Source organism: Scyliorhinus canicula, chromosome 4 (assembly GCF_902713615.1).
Source record: "Scyliorhinus canicula chromosome 4, sScyCan1.1, whole genome shotgun sequence".
Lineage (NCBI taxonomy): Eukaryota > Metazoa > Chordata > Chondrichthyes > Carcharhiniformes > Scyliorhinidae > Scyliorhinus > Scyliorhinus canicula.
In genome coordinates, this window is record NC_052149.1 from 41148011 (window position 1) to 41169020 (window position 21010).

The window sequence follows — 21010 nt, forward strand, 5'->3', positions numbered from 1 at the left end:
AATTTGATGGAGCCTGTTCAGAATCAAGGAAATTTTGGAATATTCCAACAAATGAATCCGCTATTTTATCAACCTCTTATTTTGTGATCCTAAAATCAAGTCGGTCAAGACCTGAGCCATTGTCGCTTGCTGGGATTGTAATTATTTTAAGTTCCCCCCTTATTTTCACCTCCCAATTGTCAGTTATTTCCAGGGTGTTATTCGTTCCCTGTACAGTGAAGACAGACGCAAAATACCTGTGCAATTCACCTGCCACTTCTCTTACATTATTAATTCCCTTACCTTCCTCTCTGGTGGACTAACACTCACTTTACTTACTCTTTTTCTCTTTAAGTAATTGTAGAGACTCCTACTATCTATTTTATATACTTTTAGCTAGCTTTCTCTCACACTCTCACACTCCAATTTCTCCCCTTGTTAATTTTTCCACCGTTTTTTGCTGTTTCTCATATGTTGTCGGATCTTCTGACCTTTACTAATCTTCATGGATTTGTACACATTTTCTATCAATTCTTCCAAACACCCAAGCAGCACTTGGTTATTGAGTAAATAAAAGCAGAAACTGCTGGAAAAAGTCAGCAGATCTGGCAGCACCTGAGGAGAAATAAACAGACTTAATGATTCAAGTCTGTATGGCCTTTCTTCAGAGCTAAAGAGAGGGAGAAACGTGACAGATTTATACTGTTTAAGAGGGAATAGAGCAGGTGGAGCAAAACTTGCTACAGGGATAGGTGGGAGTTAGGAGAGATTTGACAAAGATGTCATAGGCACAAGACAAAGGGAATGGCAATACTACTGTTAAAGACTAAAGAAGGGTCTGAGAGTAGCAGAAAGGTACAATAGCATAACGTGTTAATAGCAGAACAAGGATCAGCACTCTGTGAAAGCAAAACCTATGAACAAGTGAAAGTTGGGGGGTGGGCACTGGGATAAAAAGAACAGGATTTAAAAAGCGGGTCACGATTTATTATCTGAAGTTGTTGAACTCAATGTTAAATTAGAGGACTGTAAAGAGACAAATCAGAGATTAAATATTGCTCCTTCAGTTTGTGTTGGGCTTCACTGGAACATTGCAGCAGGCCAAGAATGGACATGGCATGAGAGGTTAGTTGAAAGGGCAAGCGACAGGAAAGTCGGGGTCATGCTTACAGACCGATTTAAGGTGTACCACAAAGCGAGTTTGTGTTTAATCTCCACAATGTAGAGGAGACGGCAATGGGTCCATCAAATACAGTAGATCAAATTGGAGGAGGTCAAGACAACGGGAGTGGTACTGGTATTAGAATTCCTACCATGCAGAAGGACGCCATTCAGCCCATCAAGTCCGCAATGACCCTCTCAAAGAGCACCCTACCTATTCCCATTCCCATGCTCTATCCCCATAACCCCACCTAACCTACACATCTTTGGACACTCAGGAGCAATTTAGTTTTGATTCTTGAGAGCTCCTTTAACTGGCCTTATGGATCTTTCAGCTGCTCTGTTTGATGCCGGATGACAAGGAGGAGTGAGGGTATGTTTCACACTGTTCTGCTTCATGAAATTTTGCAAACGAGCAGAATAAAAGTGAGGACTATTATCTGAGAGCAGCTTCTCTGGTAAACGTGACAAGCAGAATTAGACTGTAACTTGTCTATTGTTCATTCACTATTGACTTTTGACCTGCATACTTCACTTCAGTCAACTTTGAGTGACTATCGATAAGCACCAAGAAATTGTTATTTCCCTTTTCACAAAAATCTACATGAACTCTTTGAAATGGTCGGTTTGACCATGACCCTGGCTTGTGAAGCAGTTTAGGCAGCTTATTTATACCGTTTTGGCAGACAGTACATTCCTCAGTCACTTGTCAGACAAGGCCAATAAGCATGGCCTCTTGCGATAGATTGCATACTGACCCTTCTTGTATACTTTGTATGAAGTTCTGCGAGAAACCTAACTCTCAGAGAACTAGGTACCACCACTCTGCCATCCCACTTAATGCAACCCTGCTCGCGTAACAACTCGTTGCAACAATTGTGGAATATTCCACATCTGTAGCATTCACATTCTGTCCATCCATTCAACGTCTGCTCATAGACGCATCAACGCTGAGTCTTTCAGTTGCAATTTCAGTGGCAGTGATTAGAAAGTTATCATCTGGTGCTCCTATGGTAAAGATTGCATCTTTAAAGCCCACACCCGAGTCCTAATGTGACAAACACGTCAGAGCACCAGCTATAGCATTGTATTTTGACCTCCTCTGTTTGGTGTTGTAGTTGGACTGTGAGTGAAATATTGCACAGCCTACTTCTGCCTCCTTGACACTACCATCATCGACGCAGGATATAATTAATTATTTCATCATTATGTACTGTATATTCTCAAACATTGTATCATATTACCATAATGTATGGAGATATTCCATTGGCCTAGCCTTTGATTATCTTCCCTAATATCTCCTCATGTGGCTGTGTTAAATGTTGTTGTATCTGCTCCTATGAAGAGATGATTGATTACGTTGAAAGCACTATATAAATACAAGTTGTTGTATTTTAATGCAAATAATATAGGTGCAGCAAAAATGCACCATGTCTTTACCAGTTATTGGAGAGAAAATGCTTTTCTGTATATATTTCAGGAATGCCTTTGCTTCTGTTCAATGAATAGAAAAACACTTTCCTGCTGAAAAAAAAATAACTTGGGGGCAGCATGGTGGTTAGCACAGCTACCTCACGGCACCAAGGTCCCAGGTTCGATCCCGGCTCTGGGTCACTGTCTGTGTGGAGTTTGCACATTCTCCCCGTGTTTGCGTGGGTTTCACCCCCACAACCCAAAGATGTGCAGGGTAGGTGGATTGGCCATATCTTTTTATTAGAACAGTAAAAATGGTACAAACACTAATTTTGTGTTGGAGAAATAGGGTACCCTCCCCTCAGTACCTACGTACGGGGGGGGGGGGGGGGGGTGATGGGATACTCTGATTATTAAAACAGTTCACAACACAGTTGTACAAAAAACAAATGGTACAAGCACTAAACTTTGCGCTGGAGACCAGATACCCTTGCCTCTGTACCAACAGAAGGGAAAGGAAGGGGGGTGGTGGGGAGAGAGGGGAAAGGAGAGCAGTGAGGGAGATGGGGTGTTGGTGGAGGGTGGGGCCGAATATGTAGATTGGCCATATCTTTTAATTAAAACAGTAATAGGTGGATTGGCCAAGCTAAATTGCCCCTTAATTGTAAAGAATGAATTGGGTACTGAAAATTAAAAAAATAACATTACTTGCAGGTGAGGTTGAGCCATAGTAAGGAAAGGGTTAAGTCTGCTTTTCTCTCCCACTCACACAGTGCACCCCCTGGTGGCAGATTTGAGTTTGATCCTTCCAGGATTCCGTACCTTTTTCTAACAGGATAGTTATGTATCAGTTCCACAGCAAATGGTAACATTGCAAGCAGCCGCTGGGAGTGAACCCTGGCTTCGAATCCGCACTCAGACAGTCTCTCCTCCTTCTGCTGGACAGTTCTTTGTTCTTCCCTTCTCGTCCCTTGGCTGCAGCCCCGAGCTGACAAAATGTAGCGGATTATTGCAAACATTTCCCTTTTTTATTGTGGGATGCGTGAGGGGTTTATTTTCATGCTTTTTGTCTCTCTCCTCTCCCCGCCCCACCACCTCTCATTTCTCAATGCCTGGTGTATTTTCTGAGTGCCTTCGTCTGGTGGTGGATGATTGCACAGGGTGTAATTTTCTGTTGTTGTTGCACGCTGCTCATTTCTCTGCTCGTTTTGATCAATGAAGAGGTGAAGACCAACGAAGACTGAATATTTATTTCTTGTAGGAGATGTGTCGGTGCTATATTTTGCAGTGGGAAAACAGGTGAGCTGGTTGATATTTTAAAATGTGCGTGGGGGCCATAAATATACCCACATGCGATTGATTTGATTTATTGAAATGAAGGTAAGATATTATAGTCCTCGGGATTCCTTCCCTGCTCTCCTGTTGTCAGATACGAGGGGCCGATGAGTTAACACTGAACTGCTTCACCATAGTAATTCGCTAGCAATGCTGCTGTTAAATGCTGCTCAATTTCCATCTAAGTCGGCTTCAGGTGTCAGTTTCACACCAGTAGTGCATTTGAGCAAACATTTCGCAATTCATTAACTATTATTTGTGTTTATGCAATCCTCTTTCATCCATTTCGCTTTATCTACTATGGCTGATAGTGTTATTTCTGATTGACACATGTGCCAGTACAGTGAATTTATAACCACGTACCCATGGTCCAATCATTTCCCAGTATGTTCGACATCAATTTCTTCTCAACATTTTCTCTCTTTCTCGTGCCTATAATTTTTTTTCCAACATGTAGATTTTTAAAAAATTGAACAATTTAACAAGGCTCTCCTGCCTGTTTTTTAAAAAAAAAATCTGTGTAATATATATTTGTATGGGTGCAAATAGATTCATTAATTTGTTGCCTCAAGCTACAAGTTTCACTTGTTTTTGTTCTTGAGTTTCTGACTGTTCAGTTGGCATCTGGATGCTTTAGTGAATGGATAATATTTTAAAAATTATATAATATTTATCAGACTATCAAATGCCTGTGCTGGCATTTATGTTAATTTGCAGGCTTGAGCTGCTGGCCAGTGTTTTGCTTTTACTTATTTACTCAGTCACCATGCTCCAACTTCCATAGCAACTGTCAAGTCTTCCTCTTGGCATGTGAGAGGTAGAAACAACGCGTGGTGCTATTAAGTTTTAAGGGAAGTGTGCTGCAAGGGTGAAGGAAAGGTAAGGCAAATTGTAAATTAACTTTCCTTCCCCTGCCTAGCGGTTGGAGGAGTCACAAACTCTAAATAGTTATGAATCTTGAACTGCAAGAGAGGGGGTGTGGGCATGCATGATTGTATGTCAAAGTGAGACGTGATGAGTGGTGTCATTTGCCGCCCAACCACCTCACTCGCCCTAACTCTGACATCTGATGGCTAAACTGAGAACTGATCAGGCTAAAGTTTTGTTGTTTTCCCTGTGGTTTATTACTAACAATCAGTGAGATTTGAGACAAATCTGTATTGGATGATTGTGGCTCTCCCACATGGAGCTGTGCGATTTGAGATTAAAGAACGGTGTTTTTAAAAACCTCTAAGAAAACCGTCTGTTCATTGTAACGCTTTTGCAACTTGCAATATTAAACCACTACCTTCGACTCACAAGATGCTTAAACCTCTTTGTTTGAGGAGTGACTGGTACGAAGACATTAACTCTGAATTTCCTGGTTCATCCATCCTCTGTTTTCTTTCCCACCACCCCATCTGCAATGTAGAACTTATCCTTCATAAAAGATAACGTTTTCAATTTGGTTCAGGAATTCAAAGACAAAAGCAATTGTCAAGATTTTAATTGCAATCTCAACCTCTGTATTCTTTCTTAAACACAACAAGCTACTTAATTGAGGGCTTGCACATCCCAGGATATGGACTTCCCATTTAATTGCACATAAAGCACATCGCTCCCATAATTTAGTCATGGTTATAAATGATCAGCATAGATGCACCCACCGATTATAATCTCTTCACAAAGCTGAGGAGAAAAACAAACTGTCAGAAGGGCCTTAATTGGTGGTGGGATAACTGAAGTCATGCCTCTAATTAACAGAACACTTTGTGGCTGAAGTAAATGATGAAGCTTCTTTAAAGGAAGTGCAACAGCTTCAAAGTATTTGCATGCAACTGCAGTAGTGCGGCAGGTCACTTTCCGTTGTATGTTCACTGATATGAGCGATGAATTTGACACCGTAAGTTGGAATTTCTTTGTTCCTTCGTTGTCACCATAGCATTAATGGGGTCTTTGGCATCAACCTGCTTCTCTGACTTTCTTCAAACCTCCTCAGTCCATGTCTTGATTTTACTCACTGTGGATAATATGTCTGGTTTCTCTTCTGCTTTTACCCTCAATTTTTCCTTCAACTGTTGCCAGGACAAGTCTGTCAGATCTTTGTTTCCAATGTTCGTACTTGGCTAACTTTCTCTCTTGCTCTAACTGTACTTAGCAACCCATTTGATTCCTGGACTCTTGAAGTGTCAGCATGAAGCTGAAAACCATGTTTCAGTGTGGTGTGCTACACTCTGTGGATGTGAGAGTTGGACCCTGAAGAGAGTGGATGGGAGGACAGCAGCTTGTGAAACATATGCGTAGTGGAGGATGTTCACCAGTTGGATGGACAGAAGGATGAGTGGGTTAGATCAGTAAGAGTAGAAGGAGTAAAATAGAAGTAAACTGGGTAATTTGACACTACAATGGTGTTTTCCCTTTGGGTAAGCGGTTGGTTTGGGTGTGATTTTTGACTGCTCCAACATTATTTGATTATGAGCAGCTTTGTGACTTCTCCAATGTTATTTGAGTACTGGCAGATGTGCTATGCCATTGCTCATGATAAGTTGGGTTTTATAACACAGGTGCTAAGTGAAGTAGCATTATCACAACCCTTGACTTCTAAGTATCTGGCAGTTCTGAGATGAGGTCGCATAGCTTAATTGCATTCTGTGGTAAACTCCCAGGATCTGGTTGGGTTGCAGGAACACTGAAGAGGGACTTCATGGGAACATTGAGAAAAGGCCTAGGCTATAAAAGTGCTGTGGAGGAAATCATGGGGCATTGGACTGGGAATTCAGCAAAGCCATTGGGTAGTTACAGCACAAGAGGAAGCTATTTAGCCCATCAACTCCATGCCAGCGCTCCAGCAATCCAGAGCAATCCCAAGCTCTATCTCCATACTTCCCACCAGTACCTGTCTAATTTAGTTTCGAGATCATTAATCAGCCTCGCTTCCACCACCCTCGCAGACAGGAAGTTACAGGACATTGTGTTTAAAAATAACCAGCTATACACATACCCAGCGCCCCACCTCCTTGTACAAGACCTTAAACCTGTGTCCCCCTATTTATAGGTATTTGGTGCAATAAGGATTGAAAGCCTGGGTTAGTGTGTGTGACTGCTGCAGTAGTGTTTTTAAAGAATCCTGGTTTGAAAGGTTTTGGGGGCCAGGGGTGCAATTAAGGCTTTGCAAAAAGCTTGGGCTAATCTTTTGTTTGGATGAAGGAAGTTACCTGTGGAGTTAATTAGACTTCAAGTTGGTAAGATTATGTTGGTAAGATTTATGTTGGCAAGGTATCAGGCATTTTGCAGAAAAGCAGATTGGTTAAGTGTTAAATGGAAATGTGAGCAGAAGCCAAGCATCTGCTCCCGCTGCAGTTCAGTTAAAATGTGTCTGTAGACAGATTAGCAGTTTATTTCCAAGCTGTTCAGCATTGTGTGATTTAGAAGGTATGCTGAAGCAGCTTCTGAAGAAATACAACCAGCATGGTTCTGACAGGATTCAGGTCTTTTCTTTAATAAAGTGTCAAAAGATCTCTCTTTCTCAAAGTAGAGTATCCATGTACCTCTGTCAAGCAGGTATTCCTGAGTGTTAATTGTATTTAACAGTGGATTGGGAGCGGAGATGGTTTTGCTGTGTGGGAATAAAGATAGCAGTTAAGGGCTATTGCGACACAGTATTCACTGTAGAGATTATCATTGTTTAAGGGGTAATTAAGCTTTTTTTTCTTGTGTGATGTTAAAGATATTTTAAAAAAATTATTTTTATTCAAATTTTTGTCAAAAACATACTTTTATTGCATAACCGCTCACAACGATTAACATAACAAAATAAATTTTAACCATATATACAGAGAAAAGAACAATACTGCGTAACCATTCCATCCCCCCCCCCCCCCCCCCCCCCCCCCCGGGTTGCTGCTGCTGTTGACCTTACTGCTCTCCTCGAAAGTCGAGGAACGGCTGCCACCTCCGGAGAACCCCGCCATGGACTCTCTCTCAAGGCAAACTTTATTTTCTCGAGACTGTGAAACCCAGCCATGTCACCAACCCAGGTCTCTACACTTGGGGGCTTCGAGTCCCTCCACATTAACAGGGTCCGTCTCCGGGCTACCAGGGAGGCAAAGGCCAATAGGTCGGCCTCTTTCGCTTCCTGAGCTCCCGGATCATCTGACACACCAAAGATCGCTATCTCTAGACGCTGGACCACCTGCCTGGCCAGGATCTTGGACATTGCCTTAGCAAATCCCTCCAGAGCCGGGCATGCCCAGAACATGATCTGCAGGGCTTTCCGCATACCTCGCACATTTATCCTCAACCCCAAAGAGCTTGCTCATCCTGGTTGCCGTCATGTGTGCCCGGTGAACCACCTTAAACTGGATTAAGCTAAGCCTGGCACATGATGAGGAGGAATTGCGGGGTCTTATTTGCCCATACGAATCCCGAGATGATCTTGTTCACCTGCTTAAAGAAGGACTTCGAGATGAAGATGGGAAGGCACTGGAAGACGAACAGCAATCTGGGGAGAACCGTCATCGTTATGGTCTGCACCCTCCCCGCTAGAGATAGCGGGAGCATGTCCCACCTTTCAAGGTCCCCCTCCATCTGCTCCACCAGCCGAGATAAATTAAGCTTGTGGAGGGCGTTCCACTTTCGAGCCACCTGTATACCTAGGTACCGAAAGCTCTTCTCGACCATCTTCAGCGGAAGTTCTCCCAGTCCCTTCTCCTGCCCCTTAGCTTGGATCACGAACATCTCGCTTTTCTTCTCATTCAGTTTGTACCCTGAGAATTTGCCAAAGTCCCTCAGAATCTGCATGACCTCCCCCATCCCTTCTGGTGAGTCCGAGATGTACAGGAACAGACCATCCGCCGCCACCACTTCTGGCTCCCCTCCCTCTGAGGGCATCATGATGATGTTTACGAGCCTCCGTACATTGGAGTTCAATTGCCTGCCCTTCACCAAGCCTGTCTGGTCCTTCCCTATCACCCCAGGGACACAGTCCTCAATTCTAGCAGCAAAGATTTTGGCCAGCAGTTTGGAGGAGTAGGAGGAGGCCTTTTGGCCCTTCGAGCCTGCTCTGCCATTTATCGCAATCATGGCTGATCATCCAACTCAATAGCTTAATCCTGCTTTCATCCCATAACCTTTGATCCAATTTGCCCCGTGCTCTATCTAGCTGCCTCTTAAATATTCTCAATGTTTTAGCATAAACTACTTCCTGTGGTAATGAATTCCACAGGCTTGCCACTCTTTGGATGAAGAAATGTCTCCTCATCTCTGTCCGAAATCATAGAATGTACAGTGCAGAAGGAGGCCATTCGGCCCATCGAGTCTGCACCGGCTCTTGGAAAGAGCACCCTACCCAAGCCCACACCACCCTACCCCCATAACCCAGTAACCCCACTCAACCAACACTAAGGGCAATTTTGGTCACTAAGGGCAATTTAACATGGCCAATCCACCTAACCTGCACATCTTTGGACCGTGGGAGGAAACCGGAGCACCCGGAGGAAACCCACGCACACACGGGGAGAACGTGCAGACTCCGCACAGACAGTGACCCAGCCGGGAATCGAACCTGGGACCCTGGAGCTGTGAAGCAATTGTGCTAACCACGATGCTACCGTGCTGTCCCAAATGGAAATGGTTTAACCTGAATCCTCAGACTGTGACCCCTGGTTCTGGATACACCCACCATCGGGAACATCCTCCCTGCATCTACCCTGTCTAGTCCTTTTAGAATTTTATAAGTCTCTGTGAGGTCCCCCCTCATTCTTCTGAACTCCAGCGAGAACAATCCTAATCTAGTCAATCTCTACTCGTATGACAGTCCCGCCATCCCTGGAATCAATCAGGTAAATCTTTGCTGCACTTCCTCGAGAGCAAGAACATCCTTCCTCAGAAAAGGGACCAAAACTGCACACAATATTCTAGGTGTGTTTTTAATGAGTGGAATACTATCCCACTAGTCTCGACAATAATGTTGCCAAATTAACTAGATATGGCAGTTATTAATGATAATATTGCTTTTCAGAGTTGCCAGGTACCAAATTACACCACCACAAGGCTTTACCCGAGATTGATAAAAGAAACAGACAACCAATTAGTCAGTTCAAGTTCAAAGATAGTTTATTTACACACAAGGATTACTTTGTCATCCAAAATAAAACCTGACAAGTTAAACTACACCTAACAACTACAATAACCTATACTTAACTTCAGGGCAGCCGGCTCTTTGCAGATGAACAAGGCCTTTGTTCGGATCTTGCGTGGCTGGGGGGAAGAAGTGGCTTCGTTTCTGCTGGGCTCATCCGTCTGGTAGCGACTGTTGGTCTTCAACATGTCTGCCTGGTCGTGATGCTACACTTGGTTTTAAGCGTAGGCCGGGGCCAAGAGAGACCAAACACATGGCTGTGTCTCTTTTTATCCCTCTGGGATTTCACGCTCTTTGGGACGGCCCTTGGCTTTGGACCCAATAATTCGACAGGCTTCGATCACTGCCTTTGATTTTAGGCAATAAAGGGGTGGATACCTTGATGGCTGGGCGTGTCCTGAGCGGTCATTGACCTTGGCTGTTTGTGGTTTCTTAGCAAAGGGAGTAGCGCTGGTTAGTCTGCCTCTGTATCGGTTACCTGAGTACAGTCCTTTTGTTCTGGGGAAATGGGCCATTAGAATGCAAACGAGCGGGGTTTCGATCGCATCTAGCTATCTGGGTTGCAAAGACCACACATGCTCTGAGTGTGTCTGAGTCCTGGGTTGGCCATGATTCCCATGGTTATTTGCAGGTGGCCATCTAAGATGGCCTCGCCAAGGCCCTGTATAATTACAATACCACACCATGCTCCTGTACTCAAAACCTTTCTCAATGAAGGCCAACATACCATTAGCCTTCTTTACCACTTGGTGCACCTGCATGCTTACCTTCAGTGACTGGTGCACAAGGACACCCAGGTCCCGCTGCACACTCCCTTCTCCCAATTTACAACCGTTCAAGTAGTAATCAGCCTTCCTGTTTTTCTTTCCAAAATGAATAATTTCACACTAATCCAAAATGTACTGCATCTGCCATTGATTTGCCCACTTACCCAAGATGTCCAGATTATGCTGTAGGGTCTTCGCAGCCTCGTCGCAGTTCACTTGGATTGGATTTGTTTATCGTACGTGTACCGAGGTACATAAAATGAATAATAGGTAACACAAGGTGCACAATGTAACTACGTAGACACAGACATCGAGTGAAACATACAGGGCTGTAGTATTAATCAGGTCAATCCATAAGAGGGTCATTTAGGAGTCTGGTAACAGCAGGGAAGATGCTGTTTTTGAGTCTGTTCGTGCATGTTCTCAGACTTTTGTATCTCCTGCCCGATGGAAGAAGTTGGAAGTAAGCCGGGTGAGAGGGGTCGTTGATTATGCTGCCCGCTTTCCCCAGGCAGCGGGAGGTGTAGATGGAGTTAATGGATGGGAGGCAGGTTTGTGTGATGGACTGGGCTGTGTTCACGACTCTCTGAAGTTTCTTGTGGTCTTGGGCCGAGCAGTTGCCATACCAGGCTGCTATGCAGCCAGATAGGTGGCGGGATTCTCCAATTCGGCGGCCGCCGGGAGTACCGATTCTGGACCCTACAGGGGGCCAGCACGGCGACGGAGCGGTTCACGCCGCTCCAGCCTCCCATCCCGGTGTGAACTGTGCGCTGTGGGATCCGCGGTTGTGCAGTGGCGCCGGATCCAGCCCTGAACTGGCCCCGCTGCAACATGGCGCGCGAGTTCAGGGGCCGCGCAGAAGAAAATAGGCCCGGGGAGTGAGAGGCTGGCCCGCCGATCGGTGTGCCTCGGTCGTGGGACAGGCCCCATTGGAGGCCCTCCCTGAGGTCGGAGCCTGCCTCCCAGGCCGCACCCCCTTCCCGGCGCGCAGAGTTCCTGCCGGCTGCGACCAGGTGTGGACGGTGCCGGCGGGACTCTGTCTTTTTAGAACGGCCGCTCGGCCCATCCTGTGCGAGAATCGGCAGCCTGGCCACTTACTGCGGTCCGCGACTGGTGCCGTGTCAAACGCGTCAGCACCAATAGTGTAGACTCTCCGGGGAGCGGAGAATCGATTGCCGGCGTCGGGGCAGTGTGGCCCGGTTGTGGGAATTCTCCTGCCCGGCGTCATGGTGGGAGAATCCCACCCAGAATGCTTTCTATGGTGCATCTGTAAAAGTTGGTAAGGGCTTTTTTTTTTTGTTTTAAATAAATTTAGAGTACCCAATTATTTTTTCCATTTTAAGAGGTAATTTAGCGCGGCAAATCCACCTAACTTGAACATCTTTAGGTTGTGGGGGTGAAACCCACAGACACGGGGAGAATGTGCTTTTTTGGTGATAGCTTCGACATGGGTGGACCAGGACAGATTTTTGGTGATGTGCACCCCTAGGAATTTGAAGCTGCTCACCATCTCCACCTCGGCCCCGTTGATGCTGACAGGGGTGTGTACAGTACTTTGCTTCCTGAAGTCAATGACCAGTAATTTAGTTTTACTGGCATTGAGGGATAGATTGCTGCACCACTCCACTAGGTCCTTGATTTCGATCCTGTATTCTGACTCGTCGTTGTTTGAGATCCGACCCACTATGGTTGTGGCGTCAGCAAACCTGTAGACACACAGTCGTGTGTGTACAGGGAGTATAGTAGGGGGCTAATTACTGCAGCCTTGCAGGATCCCGGTATTGAGGACTATTGTGGAGGAGGTGTTGTTGTTTATTTTTACTGATTGTGGTCTGTTGGTCAGAAAGCCGAGGATCCACTTGGTATCATCTGCAAACTTTTGAGATGTTACATTTTGTTTCCCTCATCCAAATCATTAATATATATTGTGAATAGCTGAGGTCACAGCACCGATCCTTATTAACAGCAAGCACTGGAAATATAATCCAAGGTTTATAAGGATAGGTTGAAAATATTGGGCCTTTTCTTATTGGAGCTTTCAAGACCTTGAGAGGTGACCTATTGAAATATTTTGGATTCTGAGAGGGTTTGACGGGGTAAAGACAGAGGATGTTTCCCATACGGACTGAGTAAGGGCAGAAAGTTTTTTTAAAGTTAGGGCATCATGATCGGCACAGGCTTGGAGGGCCGAAGGGCCGGTTCCTGTGCTGTACTTTTCTTTGTCCTTTTGCGTGGGAATCTAGAATTAGGGGACACAGTTTAAAAATAAGAGGCCTTCCATTTAAGACTGAGGTGAAGAGGAATTTTTGCTGAGGGCTATTAGTCCGTTCGTCAGTCTGCGGGCTGGGCGTCTCTCTTCTGCAGAGAGTGGTGAAAGCTGGGTCATTAAATATATTCAAGGTTTAGTTAAACAGTTGTTTTCCTTGACAAGGGAGTTGAGGGTTATGGGGGGGGGCTGGCAGAAAAGTGGAGTTTTTAAAAAATGTTTTTTATTGAGTTTTTGAAAAAAGTATATTTACCTTTATGCACACAAAATAGAATACATATATAAGAGAAGGGAAAACGCACAAAAAAACAAACAACAAAAAAATGTTAGAATAACTGGTAGGGGATTATGTGCTGGCTCAACAACAGCAGCTCTGTACAATTGGGAGTATTGTTTTTAGCACATAAGTAGGCATCTGTTTGTGGGGGGGGTACATATACAATTGGGCACCGGGGAAACAAACACACAACGGTTACAGAAGGCAATGCGCAAATGGATCTGGTGTTGGTATTGTGTCTCGCTTCTCCTGGACGGTTTTCGCTGCCGTTGTCGTCTTGCGCTCACCTCTGCTTCAGCCATTCGTCCTGGATTTTCCTTGTTCTCTGCTCCTGTAGATGACAAGTTTGTTATTGTTTCCTGTGCCCTCCTTCCGGCTGCCATTTCCTGACCCCCACCCCACTTCACTGGTTTGCCTCAAATGTTCCCTGTCGCCTCCCTCCCATGCCTCGGCTACTTTCCCCTGATTCTTGGTTACCTGGCAATTATTCTGCTTGTTCGTTGCCCACAAACAAGTCCCGGAACAATTGTGTGAATAGCTCCCACGTTCTGTGGAAGCCCTCGGATGGCGAATTTGATTTTCTCTGTTTGGAGAGATTCCGAGAGGTTGGACAGCCAGTCCGCAGCTCTGGGTGGTGCTGCTGACCGCCAGCCGAACAGGATTCTACGGCGGGCGATCAGGGAGGCAAAGGCAAAGGCGTCTACCCCTCTTTCTTCCCCCCCCCCCCCCCCCCCCCCCCCAAGGTATAGATCTGGGTGGTCTGATACCCCCGAAGACTGTAACTTTCGGGCATGGCTCCACCCTCATCCCCACCACTTTGGACATTGCCTCGAAGAAGGCTGTCCAGTACCCCGCAAGTCTGGGGCAAGACCAGAACATGTGGGCGTGGTTGGCTGGGCCTCCTTGACACCGTTCGCATCTATCCTTCACCTCCAGGAAGAACCTACTCGTACGAGTTCTTGTTAAGTGGGCTCTATGTACCACTTTTAGCTGCGTCAGGCTGAGCCATGCGCACGGAAGGTGGTGTTGACCCTGTGTTGTACTTCGCTCCAGAGTCCTCGCCCTATCTCAATCCCCAGGTCGTCCTCTCATTTCTTTCTTGTTGCATCCAGTACGGTGTCGGCCCTTTTCCACCAGTCGGACATGTTGCTACAGTTTCCTTTGTCTAGGATGCTTGCGTCCAGTAACTTTTCCAGTACTGTCTGTCGTGGCGGTTGTGGATATGTCCTTGTCTCCTTTCGTAGGAAGCATTTGAGTTGCAGGTGCCTTAGCTTGTTCCCCCTGGCTATCTGGAATTTCTCTTGTCAGTTCGTCCGGTGTTGCGACCCTGCCGTCCGTGTGTAGGTCCCTGACTGTCAGTGTCCCTCCGTCCTGTCCCCACTTTTCAAAGGTTGCGTCAGTCAGCGCTGGTGTGAACCTATGGTTGTTGCAGATGGGAGCTTTGTCCAACATTTTGGTCAGGCCAAATTGCTGCCGTAGTTGGTTCCAGGACTGGAGGGTGGCTGTCACCACGGGGCTGCTGGAGTGTTCTTTGGGTGGGGATGGGAGTGCTGCCGTGGCGAGGGCCCGGAGGGAGGTCCCCTTACAGGAGGCCTCCTCCGCGCGCACCCACACGACCTCAGAATGTTCAAGTTCAATGTTATGGACCAGGGGTTTAGAGAACACCAAAGTATATCATGGAGTTCACCTGACCCCACAGCTGTTTATAGTTTTTGGCTTTGAGGAGCATAAGGGCCTACCTTTCAGGTATTATTCAACAGAGGCTTTAAGCACTTATAATCAAAAACAAAGTTTATTCTACAAATTCAGTTACTATTTCTATAAACATAAACAGTAAGCATTTTTATCAACTACAAACCTAAATACTCCACGCAGCTACAGTGCTCTATATATAATCCTTAACTTCCCTTTCAACTGTTTCAATTTGATAACATCCAATAAATCAGAAAAAAACCTTTTTACCAAAACATAGGTTTGAATTCTTTCCAGAAAACAGTTATCACTTTTAAATAATCAAGTGATCTGGACACCTTTTAACAGAAGACTTATTTGTCTGAATCCAGCTTCCAACAGTGTAAAACGAAAGTAAAACTCAGAGCCACAGCCAACTCCCAGCTCAAAATGAAAGTAAAACCCAGAGCCACTGCCCAGCTCCACCCACACAATGACCTCACTGAAGCCATGTGATAATACAGAGCATTTCTTAAAGGGACACTCCCATGGCAAAACAATGTTAAGCTCAGAAAAATAGATTTTTGTCACTGCAATATGCATACCTTAACAAAAACGTATTCTCTGGTTATGGATGGTGCTGGTAAGGGTGCAATTATTGCCTCTACCAGTTGCCCTGACGAGGTGGTGGTACACCTGAATTGCTGCAGTCCGTATTGTTTTGGTGCTCTCACAGTTGTTACATCTGATATTGACCCAGACGCTATAAAGGATGTGAGTCCAATTCAGGATGATGCATGATTTAGAACATAGAACATTACAGCGCAGTACAGGCCTTTCGTCCCTCGATGTTGCACCGACCTGTGAAACCACTCTAAAGCCCATATACACTATTCCCTTATCATCCATATGTTTATTTAATGACCATTTAAATGCCCTTAATTTTGGCGAGTCAACTACTGTTGCAGGCAGGGCATTCCACGCCCTTACTACTCTCTGAGTAAAGAACCTACCTTTGACATCTGTCCTATATCTATCTCCCCTCAATTTAAAGCTATGTCCCCTCGTGCTAGACATCACCATCCGAGGAAAAAGGCTCTCACTGTCCACCCTATCTAATCCTCTGATCATCTTGCATGCTTCAATTAAGTCACCTCTTAACCTTTTTCTGACAAAATCAGCCTAGAGTCCTTTAGCCTTTCCTCATAAGATCTTCCCTCCATAGCAGGCAACTTCCCGGTAAATCTCCTCTGCACCCTTTCCAATGCTTCCACATCCTTCCTATAATGCAGCGACCAGAACTGCAAGCAATACTCCAAATGCGGCCGCACCAGAGTTTTGTACAGGTGCAACATGACCTCATGGCTCCGAAACTCAATCCCTCTACCAATAAAAGCTAACACACCGTACACCTTCTTAACAAACCTATCAACCTGGGTGGCAACTTTCAGGGATCTATGTACCTGGACACCGAGATCTCTCTGCTCATCCACACTACCAAGAATCTTACCATTAGCCCAGTACTCAGTCTTCCTGTTACTCCTTCCAAAATGAATAATCTCACACTTTTCTGCATTAAACTCCATTTGCCAACTCTCACCCAGCTCTGCAGCTTATCTATGTCCCTCTGTAACCTGCAACATCCTTCCGCACTGTCCGCAACTCCACCGATTTTAGTGCCATCTGCAAATTTACTCACCCATCCTTCTACGCCCTCCTCCAGGTCATTCATAAAAATGACAAACAGCAGTGGCCCCAAAACAGATCCTTGTGGTACACCACTAGTAACTGGACACCAGACTGAACATTTCCCATCAACCACCACCCTCTGTCTTCTTACAGCGAGCCAATTTCTGATCCAAACCGCTAAATCACCCTGAATCCCATGTCTCCGTATTTTCTGCAATAGCCTACCGTGGGAACCTTATCAAACGCTTTACTGAAATCCATATACACCACAACAAGTGCTTTACCCTTGTCCACCTTCTCAAAGAACTCAATAAGGTTTGTGAGGCACGACCTACCCTTCACAAAACCGTGTTGACTATCCCTAATCAAATTATTCCTTTCTAGATGATTATAAATCCTATCTCTTATAAACCTTTCCAAGACTTTGCCCACAACAGAAGTAAGGCTCATTGGTCTATAGTTACTGGGCTTGTCTCTACTCCCCTTCTTGGACAAGGGGGACAACATTTGCTATCCTCCAGTCTTCTGGCACTATTCCTGTAGACAATGACAACATAAAGATCAAAGCCAAAGGCTCAGCAATCTCCTCCCTAGCTTCCCAGAGAATCCTAGGATAAATCCCATCCGGTCCACGGGGCTTATCTATTTTCACACTTTCTAGAATTGCTAACAGCTCCTCCTTATGAACCTCCAGCCCTTCTACTCGAGTAGCCTGTATCTCAGTATTCTCCTCGCCAACATTGTCTTTTTCCTGCGTGAATACTGAAGACAACAAACACATGTTGGCTCTCTTTAAACAGCTCAAATTTCATCAAGCATTCAGCTACTTTGTCACTAATTATAAGACTCCTATAACTTCCCCACAACAGATTTTAGACAAACAGGACAATAATTGCATTAGTTTCTGAGCTCATATTTCTTGAAAAAAAATGGGCGTTACCCGTCATCAGTAAAGGACACCTTGCAGAAAGGAGACAGTAAAGGACACCTTGCAGAAAGGAGACAAAAAATATTTGAAATGAAATAAACTGGACCCCACAGATACTTTTTACAGCATGCAGTCCCATGATACATGGAAAAGTGAAAAAGCTCAGAGTTCACTACTTAAGAAACTTGTAATTATATTGCATCTTTGATATCAGTACATTCCCAAAAGGGCTTCACAGTCAATTAAGTTTTGTTGTTGAACTGCAGTCAAATGTTATTGTCATGTCGGAAAATAGATTCCAACTGGTTGGTGAGGAAGACGACATCAAATTGAAGGGGAAAAAAACGTGCAAAATGTAGGGGTAATGTCATTAAGCCAGATTACTAGAATTACAGTTAGGCATGTAAAATATAATGGCTCAATCAGTACTAACAATGTACCCACTGCACAATAGAGTTCGAGCCCAACAAGAACCAGGACAACTACAGCATCAATCCTTGCTCTCAGCAAAGGTAACTGCTGCAGTGCTACAATTGTCTGCAATGTCCTGGTTTCTGAAAGTTAGGTAGGCAGCGAGGGTAAATAAAAGGCTCAGGCAAGGCTCCAGTTCCTGATGTTGATTCAATATCCTTTGTTGGAAAATGAGCCTCATACGTTGATGCCAGGTGAGGACAGGGCTCTGTTCACCCACATGCTCTACCACTAATCACAATCCAAGCTTAACATGGTTATTAGGGCAAGGTGTGATAGCACATAAACAAAGTAGAGTCAATGCTGTGATATATCCAGGAAGTTAATTTAATGGGGGGTGTAATAACAAGGATCAACAGCAGCAGAGGCTGAAAACCTGGCAATACATTCAATTGCAACTTCACCTCATGACGCACCATTCATGGAACAATTTGGTTTTGATAAGCCATTTGCGATATGAACGCTGGTTAATTTTCTTGTGTGGAGTCTCACTCGGCTTATCTAGTGCATTTTTATCTGCATGCTAAGGAGAAAAAAAAATTTGAAATCTGCCAATACACATTCTTCTGTGAAACTATGGATTTACCATGACTTATTCTTACCAGAACTTCAACTTTGCATTACACAGCTCAGTCACAACCCATAATTGAAGTGCAACTAAATTTTGCACTAAATGTTCTGACAATTTACAGGGATGAACGTTGAGAAGTTAAACGCCCACATTTGCACCGAGCTAAAATGCTGCTCTGTCCCCCTCCATTTCTTACTGTGGGCACCACTCCAACCATCTTAATCTGTAGCTCCTTACGACTAGCATCAGCTCACAATATACAACTGGTCTCAAAGCACAGAATATGTCTGCAAAGAATAGAGAGGACCTGGTTAATGATGAGGAATCACAATGCTAGACATGAATGTGGATCCACAGATGAGCAAGACAGAATGTGGTATACAGAACACACAAGGTTCAAACTTGATTTCTACTATGGATCAAATTAGCTCATGTCATGGATACCTTCAGCTCTCTACGGCCCAAGCTTTGGAATCTCCTCCTAAACCTCCCCTTTCCCCCCCAGTTCTTTTAAGATATTGCTTAAAACCTACCTCCGAGCTCAATGTCAAATTTTGTTCAGCCACATTCCACTTAAATTAAATCACTTCTAGTGTACGTCCTGCAATCAACAGGGATGACTGGATCCCGATTTGGGCAATCTTAACTTCTTAACCCAGTGAAACCTCTTGGGAATTTTACGATGTTAAAGGTGCCAAGTGCAACATTCAACGGTTGTTATGGTAGCATCCAAGTCACAACCGACTCAGAGCTGGGGAGGGAAAAAAAGTCAGCCAAGTGATCTCTGCTGGACAGTGAGTGTGCGGACACTGAATGTGGTTGTTCTGCTGCAAGACACTTCAAGGACAGCAGCTTCAGGAATGTAGTGGTTTAAAATTCTATTTTTCCCCACACAGAGTACAACATCAATACTTGAAATAAATCTAGTGACAGCACTGCATTCACCAGTTGGATGATCACAGTCTGTGCCAGAAGTAAACACGAACACAAAGATGGGTAGGAACAAGTCCGTACAGGTTTCATTAAGAATCGCACAGCATTCTCCCTCTTGGGTTACCTGTGGGCTTCTGGGTTTCTAAGGACTTTCCTTTGTAAGTATCAAACAGGTTGAGCGACGAGCACTTGGTTTTTCCATCCTTTCCCTTTGTAGTTTGCCCCAAACGATCTGACATCTCGCTGGAAGGTCATTGAGTACGGTGGTTCCTTTTAGGCACCCCTTGAAATGTGCCTCCTGGTGAGGGTGTTCACAAGCCGTTGCTGCTTTTGTACGATTTGGTTTTGCAGGTCACTGGGAGGAAGGCTCAGTCACAGTAATGATGAGCTACTGGACTGCATCTTGCATACAGGAGACAGTGTCCTGGTGATCTGTGGGGCAGATATGAGTTCACTTGTTTGGGTACAGTGTTGTGGGTGTCTGGTATAGTTGGGACGGAATGACTGGACTTTCTCTTGTGTGGGAAAGAGTGTTACTTACCATTTGAGTGGCATGAAAGTTACTTGTCGTTAGTCAGCCTGAGTGGTGGATGTTATTCAGGCCTTGCTGTCAGCTGGCATTGACTGCTTCATTATCAGATATGTTGTGAATAAACCTGACCACTATTAAATCATGTGTGACCAATCTCACTTTCTGTCTGTTACAGTCAGAAGTAAGTGTGCGGCACAGTAGCACAGTGGTTAACACTGTCACTTCACAGCTGCAGGGTCCTAGGTTCGATTCGCGGCTTGGGTCACTGTGGAGTCTGCACGTTCTCCCCGTGTCTGCGTGGGTTTCCTCCGGATGCTCCGGTTTTCTCCCACAATCCAAAGACGGGCAAGTTAGGTAGTTTGGCCATGCTAAATTGCCCTTTGTGTCCAAAGTTGAAGATTGGGTTGCTGGGTTACGGGTATAGGGCGGAGGTGTGGGCTTAAGTGGGGTGCTCTTTCCAAGGGCCGGTGCGGGGCCGAATGGCCTCCTTCTGCACTGTAAATTCTATGTCTATGAAAAAGTAGCTGGAGCCTTTGAGGAAAATATGAACATTTTCCAGGACCTGTGATGACTTTCTTCTGACAATGACAGTTGTCTTCCTTTGCATCAGGTATAAATCAAGTCACTGGAGGATCTCCTCTTTTAACTTGATTGATGGCATTTGTCTCTAGGGTTCCACAGTGTCATATTTGGTCAAATGCTGCCTTGTTAAAGGCCGCTTCTCTCACCTCTCCATTGGTGTTCAGTCCTTGTTATTGTGTTTAGATCAAGGGTGTAATAAGATCTGGAGCAGAGTGCTTCTTGACAGAGCCTGATTTTTTTTTCATTTGGCAAGTTTTGGGAAATAGATTTTTATTGATGGCAGTATTGATGTTGCCTTTGATCACTTTATTGATGGC

At 44.9% G+C, this 21010-nt stretch overlaps 1 protein-coding gene across 4 annotated transcripts in view; it reads left to right on the forward strand.

The window, feature by feature from the left end:
* Nucleotides 1-3409: 3409 nt before the first annotated feature.
* The window catches only part of b4galt2 (UDP-Gal:betaGlcNAc beta 1,4- galactosyltransferase, polypeptide 2), a 495634-nt gene continuing 478033 nt past the window's right edge, over nt 3410-21010 (forward strand). For 2 of the 4 annotated variants that reach the window (XM_038794103.1, XM_038794106.1), the window contains exon 1: nt 3412-3852. The gene's annotated coding sequence lies outside the window, so the exon portion shown is untranslated. Of the gene's footprint in view, nt 3853-21010 lie in introns of all 4 variants that reach the window. The other 2 variants (XM_038794105.1, XM_038794104.1) reach the window with 2 other exon arrangements.